Here is a 15,571-nt window from a genome sequence, read left to right as displayed (position 1 = left end):
GTAAGAAAGGTCATAGTGCATCAACATGTTATATAAGAAAGAATGATAGTAGCATTGAAAAAATGGTATGGGTTCCAAAAGGATCCTTAGTAAAAACACATTCAAGGACCCAAGAAAAATTGGGTGCCAAAATCAAAATATGATTATATGAATGAAGGACTCTTTGATGATGCCAAAAAGAATTTACTTGATAATGGTTGTCATCATAAAAAAGGGGGAGAATGTAAATGTATGAATACATGTTTTGATGATGCCAAAGTATAATCAAACAAGATTGCTTCAAGAAACATTCAAGGTTAAGCAAACAGAGATTGCTTCAAGATTAATTCAAGGTCAATCGAACAAGATCAAGTAAATCTAAGATAAGAACTTAGTAAGTTTGTTTAAAGAATCTCAATTTGATTGCTTTAGTTTGGCCTCAACATCTTTAGTATCAAACACTCTGTTTAAAAAGACTAAATCAGTTCAAAATGATATTTTTGAATTGGTAATCGATTACCAGATTGTGTAATCGATTACGAGAGAGTTTGTGAAGATATTTTTGACTAACGACACAAAACTGTTTGAATTTTGATAAGTGTAATCGATTACCAGAATCTTGTAATCGATTGCCAGTGAAAAGATTTCAAAAAATCTTTGAAAAGTCATGACTATTAAAAAATATAACTATAATCGATTACCAAAATTTTGTAATCGATTACTAGTGAGAAAACTTCATAAAAGCTTTTTGAAAAAACACATCTCTTCAAACCATTTTGAAAAGGTACAATGGACATATATACATGTGTGTCTAAATTTGAAAAGTAAGAGAGAGATTTTAAAAAGAGAACTTTATTATCAAATGTTCTCTAAACAACTATTGGCCAAACACTTGCAAATCAATTGAATATTCTTCTAAGATTTTCAACTTGTATTATCATCTCTAAAAGAGAGAAATTCTTCTGTATATTCTAAACATTGTTGTGATCAAGAGATTGCTTGTCTCTTGACTTGTGAGAATCTTGAACACAAGGGAGACGGATCCCACGATGTGTTCAGAATTTGTAGAGTTTACAAAGTTAGTGGAAAATCTCAAGTGGGTTGCTTGAGGAGTGGACGTAGGCACAGGAAGTGATCTAACTAGGATAAAACAAGTTTGCATTTTTCTTTTTCCTTATCTCGGTTATTATATTGCAGTTTAATTGTCTTGAGCATTTAAAAAACATTATTAAATTAATTGCTTCTTCTTCTTCAACATTCTGAGTCTATCATATATAATTTAAAAGGGGACTAAAATTTGTTAGTAGGAAAATTTTTAAAACTTAATTCACCCCCTCCTCTTAAGTTATTAAGGCTACTTGTCCAACAATTAATTCTACTGGTGTGAATTAAAAATTAAGTTCTCCTTATATGGTTCTAACGCGTTTGTTCACCTTTTAGTTCATCCTTAAGCATCTAAAATCATGCAAAATGGTGATCAAGCATCTTACATGTATATACTACAATAAGAAAAGAGCTAGAAGACAAAATTAAAGAAAACCTCAAAGAAATTAAATTAACATATAAAATTGTCAAGGGCTATGCCCTAATCCTAGAACAAAAAGGACTACTCACACATAGTCATGAACAATCCCATAGAAAACATAAAAGAGAAAGAAAGAATTATGCTTGGAGAAGAGAAAAGCCAAGAGAATTCAAAGCTTTCCTAAGCTATTAATACTCAAAACCGGAACCCTTCTACAAAGTTTTTCTAAGCTATTTAAAGTCATGAGCTAAAAATTGTTTAGGCCCAACAACACTAAAACACACAAAATAAGAAAATAAGTCGTTAGCTAAATGACACACCCGTGCCAAATGTGTCAACAGTCTAATCAAGAAATAAGGGACTTGGCACGCTCATGCCTGATGGAGGCAACAACAAATAACTCTCTTTTCCTTCCAAAAAGGTCCTTGATGGCCTTGTCTAATCAGGGAAGTCGAACATGGACTAGAAAATTTTCATTTAGCACCCAAGGTCAAGTCAACATGACTCATGTACACATGAAAACACCCATGATGTAACAAGTTCAACAAAAAGAATAAAATGTAATGCAATGAAAAAAAACAAAGACCTAAACAACCAATACAAACAATCCTAACTAAAATGTTTCCTAACTAGTCTCCTACCCGGGCTATGCTCGGATCCTTTGTCATTATTTTTAAAATATAGAAAAATAGCATAATACAAAATGAAATTACATTTTTAATTCCCTCTAATTAATATATTGTAATTTCACTCAAAATAATTAATTACATTGTTTATATCTTTCAAAAATTTTGTCATCTTATTGTAACATTATCACTACACAGTTTATAAAAGATATGTCTTTCAACATTTTTAAAATACATGCAATAGACTGTCACATTGTCAAATTACAACTCTCTTTCTTGTTTGACTATAGTCATATATAAGTTCACACCTTATCATTTAAATGTAAGGTCTTAAAATATGGATATCCACAATAGTCATTTATTTTCATTCTACTCCTATTTCTAATGTGATATATGAAATTACAAATACCGGTGACATAAAATGAATGCTTCAATAACATGATATCCTCATGTTTGATTAAAAAAATAAATGGGACACAGTTAAGCGTAGTCTCACCTCCTAAATATCAGTAGAGAAACATAATCATTCTAATATTAAGGAAAAAAATAAAAATAATAAAGCTATTAAAACAATGATCTTAAGCATTATTTTGGAAACAATACATATCATAATCTAAATGTTCTATCATCTATTTTCACTACTAAAAACACTATATTTTACGACACAGTATTTACGTCGGTCGTAAAAAAACCGTCTTTATTTGTATAACAATGACAATTTTGTAAATATTATTAATATTTTAAAAACGGTTTTTGCAAAACCGCATTGGAATGCTTGAAAACAAGGATGATCTTCGAAAAACCATCTTAAATGGTTACTATTTTAAATTAATTTATGGTTTTCTCTTTCTCTTTTATCGATAGCGTACTAGGCCCCTCTCTCTCTCATTCTCGCATTCCTTCTTGTCGCCTCAACTTCTTCATCGCGGTGTTGCGGGTGCTAGGGTTTTTCTGGGAAATGGGGATTTTTAGAGAGCGAAGCAAGGGGAAGGCCTTTTTGTAACACCACTTCACTGCGGAGGGAGGCAACATGCAATCGTTAGCTTAAGTGGCTGTGAACAGTTGAAGTGGCTAACCCTACACCAAGGCCTTCTTCTCCGCAAACCCTATAGTTGCTGCCACTGCCGTTGCATCCTGTTATCCATCCCTCGCTTCTTACTTTTTCTTTTGGTAAATGTTTCTCAAAGATGACATGGAAGCATTGCTTGCTTGAGGGACGCTTTTGTCTCAAAGGAGTTGGAATTTTCTGGACAAAATATGTTCCTTTCTCCCTCAATATACAGGTTATGCAGTTCCAGTGTTTCAAAGCTCGCTCCCTTGAACTTGTTACCACACATAGATTTCCTCTGCTATTTTATTTCCTTAACCTAGAAATAGATTTTCTCAATAGTCTTTGTGTCCCTTGTGTTAAATATTTGACAATGGCATGCATGTTAAACTCACTCACTATCAACGAATCTGACTAAATTTCTTTGTTTACTATTGGTGATTTAGGTTGGAAGAAGGGGTTGAGTGTAACCATAAAAGTGATCCTAACATTCTTGCCTATCCTTTATGTGTAGATAATCTCTCCCTTTTCTTCTAATTCATTTCCCTTTTATTGAGTGCATTCTTTGCATTGGCAAATGTTTCTTAGTGTTTATATTGTGAGCTTAAAAATTCTTTATCAAAACTCAATAGATTATAGATAAGAGTGAGAAGACATTTCTACGTAACTACTAATTTGCCCCTTATTACTATAAGCTGCAACAAGATCTTGGGTGGATGGTGTACATTGATCTTTTTATTTTTTTTAGGTTGATTTTTTTATTGTCTTTGTAGTTTTTGACATCAAATGATTAAATATTTGAGCCTATCAAAACTTGCACCTTCAATTTCATGTACATTTCCTCAAATAGGAGGCTAATATTTGAATATGATTTTTGTCTTGCAGTTTCGCTTTGTTGTAACGGGAAATATGTTCTGCACAGACTTAAGGCTAATACCTGAACCACAGCTTCTACCTGGAACCATCTTGGCGAGGGTCTCTACTAAAGTAAAAAAATCTTTTACATTTTGATTTCTTAGAAATGGTAAAAGAAGAAATTTTGATATAAGGTACATACAAAGAAAAGGAAGATAAGATATTCATTTTAGACAAAGTAACAACAGAAAAGTATATAGAAGCAAACGTGTATATATTTTTGTTTAGTATATTCCTGGTTTCTGAAGTATGCATCAAAGCCCTTGGATCATATTTTTCCACTGTACTATTCTATGAATAAGCAAATATTTGCCTAGAGATAATGCCCCACCCCCAATAAAATATGCTGTTATTAAAAGTAGTGAAACCTAATGGTTGTTTTCATGCCGATTTTCCTTTTTTTTTTATGAAGCTTGCAGCCTGATAAAATATAAGCCATATTTTTTCTAATGCACTGCAAAAAACTGAATATTTTCTCTTACTCATACTTTTATGCAGGCAGATTGAAATAGACAACAAATTTTTGGAAGCACAACAAATTATGGACTAGCAATGCTTGCAGAGGAAGGTGCATCTCTTGTCTCCTTTATTGACTTATGTTATTGCTTTTTCTAGTACAACTTATAAACATGAACTGATCCGTTTAAAAACTTTGTTATGCTAATAATGATTTGGTAGACCCTCTGGAGGATGAACTGATCCTATATTTCTTCCCTCTCTTTATTCCTATATTTCTCTTTATTTCATGAACTAGGAATACGCAAATATTTAGATAATGGAATTGTAGAATGTGGAGGAGACACGGTATATGTCAAATCATTCACAATTTTCACATTAAGGCCTTCTCTTGAGGATATATATTATTTTCTTTTTCTTTTATTTTTTTATATCTTTCCTTTTCCACATAAACACCCCATTTATTATTATTATTATTATTATTATTATTATTATTATTATTATTATTATTATTATTATTATGTTTGAAGTAAATGTCAATAAGATGCTTGATAGTGGTTCTGGACAGAAACATGTAGCTTACACTCGAGTACAAGGACAGGATACTAAATAATATATTAATATATAGGCAATATGATATAATGTACTTATAAAAACTGAAGCATGTCACGGATGTAGGAAAAATAATGACTGCAATTTTTTTAAATGTGCAGTGGTTCTTTTTTATGTTGACCAAAATATGAAATCAACTAAAACAATAATGCTAAACTATTTATTCTACTTGAATTTAACCTCTTCATGGAATATTTAGCAAGATTGAAGAAGACTTACTTTTTAAGATGTCATTATTTGGATTAACTAATATTTTGTTTCATGTATTGTTTCATTTGGTCTAATTGTAATTTTTTATTTCAACTCATGCAGCACATCAATAAAATAAAGAAGGTCAAGTGCCATGTACTTGTAATACATGTAAGTATATGATGTACCAAAATCATGCTGCTTCTTTTCTTTGTATTTTTTTCTATTAACACTTAAAGCAAGTATGTGGACAAAGCAAATTACCCATCATACTAAAGTTCTTTCCCTTTATAGGTAGCTAATATGATAGTCTAGTATGTTATGGGGAAGAAAATAAAGAAGGTCTGAGAATCGGGGAAATTCTTCACTAGTGATATTATTCTCTAATTAACATAGTGCATGGTTGAAGTAAACTTGTAATGTGGTTATTGTCTATTCTAAAAAATAAAATCATTTGAAATGCTTATGCCTCAAACATGAACGAGTAGCAACTTCATAGTGAGAGAAATTTTCTTAATGCTTAACCCAGATTCATATTTGATTAAATTTTGGTCACCAAGTGAATTGGTCTGATTATATATGATTGTAAAATCATCACAAGTAATCTTCTCAGCTGCAGGCCACCAAGTGAATTGGTCTGATTATCTCTTAAATTAGTTAAAACTTAAAATGATAATGATTTTCTTTTTTGTTGTTTTGCATTTTGACAAATCCTATTGCGTATTTGAGGCTGATTGATTTTCAAAGGTCTTGAAAACTACTTTGATTTTAAACTTGGGTATTAATTTCTCTAGATTTTTGTGTGTATGTTTATTAAATTCTTTGACAAATATTGCGGTGTATGTCTTATAATTATCAGAATTTGTTGTAATATTGTATGCATACAGTATTCTACCCATGTCCCACACTAGTATTAATGTTTTCTGCTATAAAATTGAATGGTCTTTAAACAATGAGACATACTGTTCGGCAAAGTTATCTTTGCAATCCATATAAATTGGAAAGTGTCTTGTGAATGAATATAACACAATTGTCCTAGTTTATGGGCTTGAGATTTAGCTATGTAATGTAACATAAGCATTTGAACTGAATAATATACTTGTTAAGGTATGGAAGGCTTTAGGAGAGAAAGGCATTAGGGGTGGCTCACAAAGTTGTTTAGAGAAATTATGAGGTCTAAGATCATGCTGGACCTGGATTCAGATTGAAAAAAAGTTATGTTGAACAAGTGGAGAAGTAATTTTGTCCCTAACTATAAAACAAGTTGGCATATTAAGTTGCAGAAATCATGTGATTAAGTTCATGATCCATACTATGAAGCTATGAAGAAGGGTATTTGGCTGGAGGTTGTAACATCCCATTTTTTTTCGTAAATAAAATTTTAGAGAATAATGATGTTTTATAATTAAATAAATAAAGAAAAATAGTTATAATAAAATAATGGTTTGAGAGAAAATAAAAAGGGTATTTTATTATTTATTTGATGGAGAATAACAGTTTCTTTTTTTATAAAATAATAAAAATAAATAAATAGAGTAAATAATAAGTCGTGAATACCCTAACTATAAATAAAAAAATGCTAGGTCAATTTTTAGACTGATTCCTCAGCCGACTCCTTCGCCTCTCAAATTCGTTTTCCCTTCTCAACTTCTCATTTCTCGCAGACCACCAAACATGCCTCTGAAAAACAACGATCTCGGACTCATTCACCGTTGGATCGTCATGAAATTTAAGCACCAGGTTTGCAACCCAATTACAAGAATTCTCACCGTTGGGAATTTCAAAATCGTGTCTGACCTTAGAGGAAAACCCTTCGCATTGTAGTTTTTTATTTTCCCATAGAAACCCAAAACTGTCTTGGTAAAGTTACGATCCTGGATTTGTTAACCGTTGGATTGTAGTAAAATTTGGATATGATGTTCGAAATTCAATTGCACACACTTTCACCGTTGGAATTTGAGAGATAATATTTGTGGAGGTAGAAAAAGGAATCTCATGAAGACAGTACAAGTGGAGGCTTCAATCCCTTCTCCGTCTCTTTGACGTTTGGGAATTCCATCAAAGCAGTCGGAGGGAAAACTGAAGGAATCTCAGGAAATCGCTAGAGATGCCGTTGTCGCTGTTGGAAGACACGTGAGTCCACTTAGAGGTAAGGGATGAGTTATTCACAATTGGGGATTAGTGAGAACATGTGTAGGGATCCTTAGAGGATTAAATTGAGATTTTATTTTGGGATGTTTATTAAATTGCAATTTTTCCTTTATAATTATAAATAAAATATTGATGTTCTGATGAGTATTTCTTGATAAATTGTACTCTTGATATTGGTATATTTTGACTTATGATTTTGATATAATTGTGTAATATTATTTGAGGGGTTTTAGTCCCCAGGTTGCGATAGTCTTTTGTATTAATTGTCATATTGAAGATATGAAATGATGATTCAAATTGTGAGTATGTGATGAATGACGGAATACATGTATTTAGAGATGTGTATTGTGTTGTGAGCTATGAATTGTGCAATCACACAACAGTAAGACCCTTTAAGAGCGACGAGTTTTGCGCGACGAGTATTGTGATGAGATCCATTGTGGGAACCCGACGAGTTTAATCACAAGCGCGATGAGTTAAAATGATTTTGAAAATAATTGAGTAGTTGTGTGTATTGCATAGTTCACAGGTAAAGTGAATATGATTCATGAGGTGTGATAACATGCTATTTTGATATTATACCATTGTAATTGAGATCGAGTGTATGTGATAAATTGAGTATGCACATGATTGAGATGTTGTGTGCATTGAGTTGTAAATTATGAATTGTACAATCACACGACCATAAGTCCCATTAAGGGCGATGAGTTAATGATAAGTCCCTTTTAGGGTGACGAGTTAATGCTAAGTCGCTTTTAGGGCGACGAGTTGATGCTAAGTCCCTTTTTGGGCGATGAGTTAATGTTAAGTCCCTTTAAGGGCGACAAGTTAATGATAAGACCCTTAAAGGGCGACGATTTAAAATTATTTTGAGAATAATTGAGAAGTTGTGTGTTTTGTACAGTTCATAAATAAAGTCTGTGTGCTAAAATGTTTTCTGGGTTGGACCTGAATCAGGAGGGAGAGGCCCTGACGGACTCTTCGGAGTGTAGGCCTTGGGGGTCACACGGTTTGAGTGCTCCTTTAAGCCTATGTTGATCCCATATGGTTGGAGCATTCTCGCAAAACACTGTGACCCTAACTGGTCTCCCTATGATATTACCTAGTGAGAGTGACTTGACTTGCTAGTGTGTGGTTTGTCTTGTCATGTACTCCTAGGCGCCGACGAGGTTTTTCACTGACATGATACCACATTGCATATAGGCTTGAGTCTTAGCATAACTATTGCATACGCTTGCTAATTATTTATTATGAAATTGATGTGTTATTATGTCTTGATCAGAGTGTGTGATTCTTGTATATTGTGATTGATGATTGAAAGGTGTGATTGATGATTGAAAAGTAAATTTTGAATGACAAAGTGATGAAATAATGTGAGATATGCTAAGTAAATTGTATTTGACTACTATATGTTGTCTTGTTTCTCTCTAGTAGTTAGGAATGTCATAACTCACTCCCGGTTTGCTGTTTGTGTTTGGATCCTGTGATGATCTTGAACTTTGTGTTCGGGGGAACAGATGAATAAGTGGATGACTATGAAGAACCTCATGCTAGGGGACACGGGAACACAACGCTCTGATAGGATGTGACATTAGGATATAGGTTCTATATTAATTGTATGAAGCTTAGACGGCCTTGTTTGAGCCGAGATGACTTTATTATTTATTTGGACAAGTTTGAATATGATGTAAAAGAAAGTGAATGTGAGTCTTTTACCCCTTTGAAAGGCTTGTATTTAAAAATGTTTTAAAAATAATTTTAATTAATATTTGAATTTTTATTCCTTTGTTAGTATATATGTGAGGGGTAGAGGGTGTCACAGAGGTAAGTAAGGCTATTGTGTCTTATGAAGAATATGTGGGTGAATTTTCTGTCCTTGCATTCTCTTTCCCTTGAGGAGTGGATAGTGATTAGTGATAGGCAACCCCTGTATATGTAACTATCCTTTCATTTTCCAAACCCTGCCTATGTAATTATATGATGTAAATTTGTATCTAATTTTGAATGTGCTTAATTATGTTTTATGTTCTTTTTCTTTGTTTGAAGTGTGGTTTTTTTTATTCTACTATTAATATTCTATTGCTCTGCATTTGCTGCTGTATTTAGCTTGGCTTATAAGCTTCAGCTTGCCATCATATTCATTGATGAAGTAGACAATTTTTTGGGTCAGTATCGCACAACAGATCACGAGGCTTTGTTAAACATGAAAACTGAATTCATGGCTTTGTGGGATGGATTTACAACAGATCATAAGTTTAAACTAGATATCATATTATTTTATTTTGTTGCATAAATATTCAAAATAAGTTGCAAATAAGATAATGACAATTTTGATAGAGATTTGGCTGGTAACATAATGTTTTCAATGTATTTATATTTGACTAGATTTGTTGATTGGGGCGACTTATTGTGTGTGTGTTTGTGTAGAGAATGCTCAAGTTATGGTCCTTGCAGCAACTTATCGTCCTTCAGAACTTGATGAAGCAATACTTCAGCATCTTCCTCAAGCCTTTGAAATTGGAGTTCCAGACCAAAGGGAGAGGATTGAAATATTGAAAGTTGTCTTAAAGGGTGAGAGGGTTGAAGACAACATAGACTTTGGTCATATAGCTGGCTTGTGTGAGGGTTACACTAGTTTAGATCTATTTGATCTTTGCAAGAAAGCTACCTATTTTCCTATTATAGAACTACTGAATGAAGAAAAGAAAGGAAAACGATCTCATGTTAGTATATTTAAGTCATTCTCTTTTATTTTCTTCTGTCTCAATTTTTTCATTTTCCTAATAACTATGTTACCTACTGCTGAGTTGACTAGAATTCCATATCAATTTCAGTTTCTATTAACTAGAAAGGAACAAATCAATCGAGCGTGTCTATTTTATATAAAACCATTGTATGCACCCAAGGTTATATTTGCAAGTTTTAGTCATCATGTGCATTTTATACAAGCATAATTTAGTTCTCTGTTATTGAAATTAAGTTCTATTAGTTTGTGTTGTTTTATATCTATATCTTAATTATAATTTTTTTTATAATGAATTAATTATGGTTTATAAAATAAATTGTTTTATAAAATAATTTATAAGAGAAATTGAATATGTTGTCTAGATCTTTTAATCTTTTTTAAAAAAGCATTCTAAGACGGTTATTTGAAACAATCGTCTTAGAATATCTACATTCTAAGGCGATTTTTGGAAAATTGTCTTAGAATCCTAAAATTATTTTTTTTTGTTAAAAAAAATTCTAAGACGGTTTTCTAAAAAATCGAGAAAACCGTCTTAGATTGTAGGTATTCTAAGACGAATTTTTGAAAAATCTTCTTAGAATCCTAAATTTATTTTAATTTTTTTAAAAAAATTATATTTTAAAACGATTATTTTCCTGATAATTGTCTTACAATGTGTAACTTTTCTAAGGCCATTTTTTATGAACCGTCGTAGAAAGTTTTTGACTTTCTACAATGTTAGCTACAAAGATGATTTTTAACCGTCTTTAAATATGTCGTAGAATCGATGTAGAAACATCTTTTTATAGTAGTGTTTGTGTAAATTATATTAGTGGAACATAATTAAAATATAATGTTCAAACTTTTTCACACTTATACACACATAACCATCAAACGAGAGGAAGACATTTTCTTTTCTCAAATGCTATTTCACTTGATTTGACTTGATACAATGTCTTGACTTCAATGACTTCCTCTTGGGCACCTACAATTTTTAATTTCACTAAGGGTAAGAAGCAGATAATGGATCAGTGTATTTTTTTAATTGACATAAAGCATAAGAATAAGTTTAGCATAAAGTATGATTGTTTATCATGACTTAACGAACAACTCTGATAAAAGCTGTTTTGGAACTTGCATGGAAGCTAAGAAACTTTAAAGTCTATTTATTTGGACCTTCAAAGATAAGTTATATTCAGGGCCAGCCCTGAGTAATCAGGTTCGACGGCACTAGATCCAAAGTTAAAAGGGATCAATTTTTTTAAAGAAGTTATATTCTTATAATAATTTTTTATATTATTGTATATTATTTTTATAAATAAATTGAAGTTGTTATTTTATTTTATGTTTCTTTTTTATGTGAATTTACTTTTTTAGTTAGTTTTCTTAACATGTTGCAGACATAAATTCATATTGAATGAATTTTTAATTTTTCATATCAACATGTAATTGATATATGATAATAGACTCAAAGTATTTATCTTTTTAACAAGATAAAACACACAAAAATTAAAATTATAAAAGAAACTAAATTAAAATTAGTATATGAATAAAGAATAAAATATATGTAATCTTTAGTATAAAATGATATTTTATAAATAATAGATAACAATGATGGAATCAAAGAATTTTCTTTGTGGGACTAAATATAAAAATAAATTAAATCATAAATATAATTAATATTTTAAAAATATATAAATAAATTAAATTTTTAAAATAAGATAAGTTACATGTAAGTTTATCCGGAATTGATGAAATTCAACAGAATTATGAATGAGTTTAAAAAATATAATATAATCTATTTTAAACTAAATTGCAAGTTTACTAACTTTTGTAGGGAGGAGGATTAAGAGAGACAAACTTCCTCCTTTGCTACTTTATATATACTTTATATATAGATATTTATGTGTATGTAATTTTTTTTAAGAAATATAAATTAAATAATAGGAGATAACATAAGAGTAAATTAAATAAAAAATGCGATATATTTTTTTTCAAAATTATTAAAATTGTTATTGGTCTAGTGAAATAAAATATTTTTTTAATGAAATTATATGTCTATTTTTAAATATTTAAATATAAAAAAAATCTTATTTAATATTTCGACCAGGTGCATGAAATCTTATTCAATTAAGTTCAATATATTATGCATGTCACTTAAGTATATTATGATTAATACAAAAGCCAACCTTCTTGTGCCAATAAAGCTCATAAACGAAAAAAGGCCAAGAAAATCTTTACCTTATGTCGAGTAGTGCAGCCACTTTATGTACCACACATTTGCATGAAAAAAAAAATTGAATGTAATTATCATCTTTCTATTTTGTTTGATTTGTAATTTTAGTCTTTTTATTTTAAAAAATACATGATTTTAATTTTCTTATTTCAAAAAAATTGTAATTTTGGTTAAATTTTTAATTTTGTCTATGTTTTATTTCTTTTTTTTAGTCCAATTGAACTCTAAACCTAACATATTCATTTAAGGCATCATAAAGAATGATTTAATTGTAATAAGTTGGTATGTACATTTTGGAAAATAAAATGCTCCATCGATTTTGAAATTGTGAGACCAAATATTGAATGACTACTAATGGGTGTTAATGACCACTAATGAGTGATAATGACTACTAAATATATTTAAGATGGTAGAATACCTATATACAACACATGTATTTGGTCTCTGAATTCACCTCTTTTAATTTTGATTATACAGTGTCTACATAGAGAGAGAGTGAGAGCTTGAAAAAATCAAAACAAGACAGCTCTTTCGTGACAACGACTCCAGGTATAATTTGATTTTATTTTTTCGTATTTTGTTAATGATCTATTTCTCATTTTGTAGTTTGTAACATTATCACAAGTTAAAAATTTTAGTCTAACATTAATTAATTACAAAATAAGAAATAAAAGAAATAAAACAAAAGCAAAATTAAAGAATAAGTTAAAATTGTAGATTTTCTAAAATGCTGAGCCAAAATTGTGGGTTTTCTAAAATATGGGGATCAAATGTTTGCATTTTGCAATAGGGGAACCAAAATTGCAGATTTTTTAAAATAAGAGGACTAAATGTCTCAATTTGAAAATGAAGGGATCAAAATTGTGAATTGAATAAAATAGAAGGAACAAAGTTACATTTAAGCAAAAATAAAAAATATCAACATTTGCCTAATGAATGAAGAGTGAAGACCAATTCAATAGAAGTCTTATTCAAAATAAATAAAAGTTATGTTCAATAAAACTAGTTGAAAGCTATAAAGCTAGCTCATAGATGAAAGCTAGCCGGTAGATGAAAGTTGAATTCTAGTACCTAGAAACTGACAAGCTAGCTTATTAAATTATAAGTATTCGGTAAAATTAGTTTTTGAAGTGGTTAAAAAGTATAAAATGATAGAAAAATAATAAAATCATGATTTATTTAAAAAGGATACCTAGGAAATTGAATAAATATATTAAGGATAAAAATGAAAAAAAATATAAAAAGTTAGAAGATAGAAGCTAGTGTTTTAAAAAATGCTACTTCAAATAATATATTTAAAAAAATATTAGAAATTACTAAAAATAACTTATTTATACTAAATAGTCAAACAAACTTTATAACTAAAATATGTTGCTAAACATAATTAAAATCATTAGAAGTCTATATCATAAAGAAAAAGAAGGGAAAATGATGGTTAACATGATGACTTGACTTAGGACAGTAAAAAAAATAAATAAAATCACCAGATAATGCTGAAAGCCAACTTATAGTGCCTGTCATAGAAATAAATTCATTAATTTAAACGCATCTTAGTTCTCATTCTGGTTGTCTGAAATTATATTTGACATCATATGTGAACGGCCTTAATTACTTGGCTGTATAGAATTAATAAAGAGAAAAAAAGAACAACAAAAAATGCATCAGATTTTCTTTAACCCAAGTACAAGCAAATAATAGGCCTCAAGTAAACCACACAGGAAAAGAAGGTCGTAATTAAGGAGTGCAGTTATGCTCCCATTCGATTCTTTGAATAACAAAAAAAGGGCAGTTAGAAATATTTAAAGGCTTTCTATAGTATTCAAATCAATTACAATAATTTATGAAATGTCAAGGCAAGGAGGAACTGCAATATTAACATTATTACCTTAAAGGATGAATACTCTTAAAGCTAACTCCAGCTGTAACCAATGTTAGAAGAGGGGGTATACTTGAAGCCCACAAGACAAACACGAGTGTCATACACTCAAACTCAGAAGAAAAATGATAAAATTAAGTGTAGTTTACTTTCAGAAAATACTTATTAACGATTCTTTTTAAACCAAGTATATAATAGAAAATGAAGTGTGTGTTTCTTGCGTACATTGAGTGACAGCTAATACCACTAAGACTTATCATTTATCATACAATGGGGAGGGGGGAAGGTTGTTCTGTGAGCGGAGCATGATAAATAATGTAAAAATTTGAAAATGATAACGTGCATATGGGGAGAATTTTAGCGGGACACTGTAGATAAAAAAAATCTTATGATGTAATAATGCTAATAGATTAGAGACTAAATGGAACGCATCAATAATGTAGGATGGAAGGATTGTGGAACAAACATTATCCCAAAAAAAGTTGAATTTTATGTATCATATTTTTTTTTTATCAATTCTACACTCTGATTTTTATATAATGATTATGGTTTAACTTTTATACGTGGAGTCTGATGCATATGGATATGGTCCTGTTCATGCAACCAATCCTTAGAATCTTGATTGAAAAATCAATTTTTATACACAAGGATTTCTTTTAAAATCCAAAGCTTCAATTTTTATTTATTGAAATGTTAAACACACAATAATACAAGACTCGCACAACGTTGAACAATCTTGACTAGGATGTGAATGTGGAGAGAGTAGCTGCCAAGAACAGTGTCATAATCACAGTAGAGGATGTTGCTCAAATCTTGTTGAATGTGGTGCAAGTCACCAAAGAAGATGATACAATTCACAACTACCAAGTGCCTAATGATGATTGCTTTGCTCACTTATAGGTTCAATTCAAGTTCTTTGGCTTGTCCCCTAAGGTTGATGGTGTCCTTGGGAGGACTTATAGGGATGATTTTGAGAACCCAACAAAGCCTGGTGTGGCAATGCTTGTTGTTAGAGGAGAGGACAAACACAAGACCACCTCTTTGCTTTCTCCAAATTGTGCTTCTTGTGTCTTTTCACAACAAAACTTACATAAGAATGAGCCCACTAAAGTAAGTGCAAAATTAATGGGCACCCTTGATTGCTCCAAGTTTTCTTATGGCTTGGGAATCGTTTGCAAGAAATGACAAATGTTACTGATTATGTTATAGTCTTGGCTAGGTCACTGTCAAAAA

At 30.6% G+C, this 15,571-nt stretch overlaps 1 long non-coding RNA gene across 1 annotated transcript; it reads left to right on the top strand.

Annotated features, from left to right (window-relative positions):
* The first annotated feature begins 4,590 nt into the window (after window positions 1-4,590).
* Window positions 4,591-10,238, top strand: LOC102659542 (uncharacterized). Its single transcript, XR_001383802.3, has 3 exons — window positions 4,591-4,661; window positions 5,474-5,521; window positions 9,929-10,238. It is a non-coding gene; the product is annotated as an uncharacterized lncRNA (long non-coding RNA).
* Window positions 10,239-15,571: the final 5,333 nt, after the last annotated feature.

This window comes from Glycine max, chromosome 12 (assembly GCF_000004515.6).
Source record: "Glycine max cultivar Williams 82 chromosome 12, Glycine_max_v4.0, whole genome shotgun sequence".
NCBI classification, from domain to species: Eukaryota; Viridiplantae; Streptophyta; class Magnoliopsida; order Fabales; family Fabaceae; genus Glycine; species Glycine max.
Note: the sequence above shows the minus strand (reverse complement) of the source record. Positions and strands in the feature narration are given on the sequence as shown.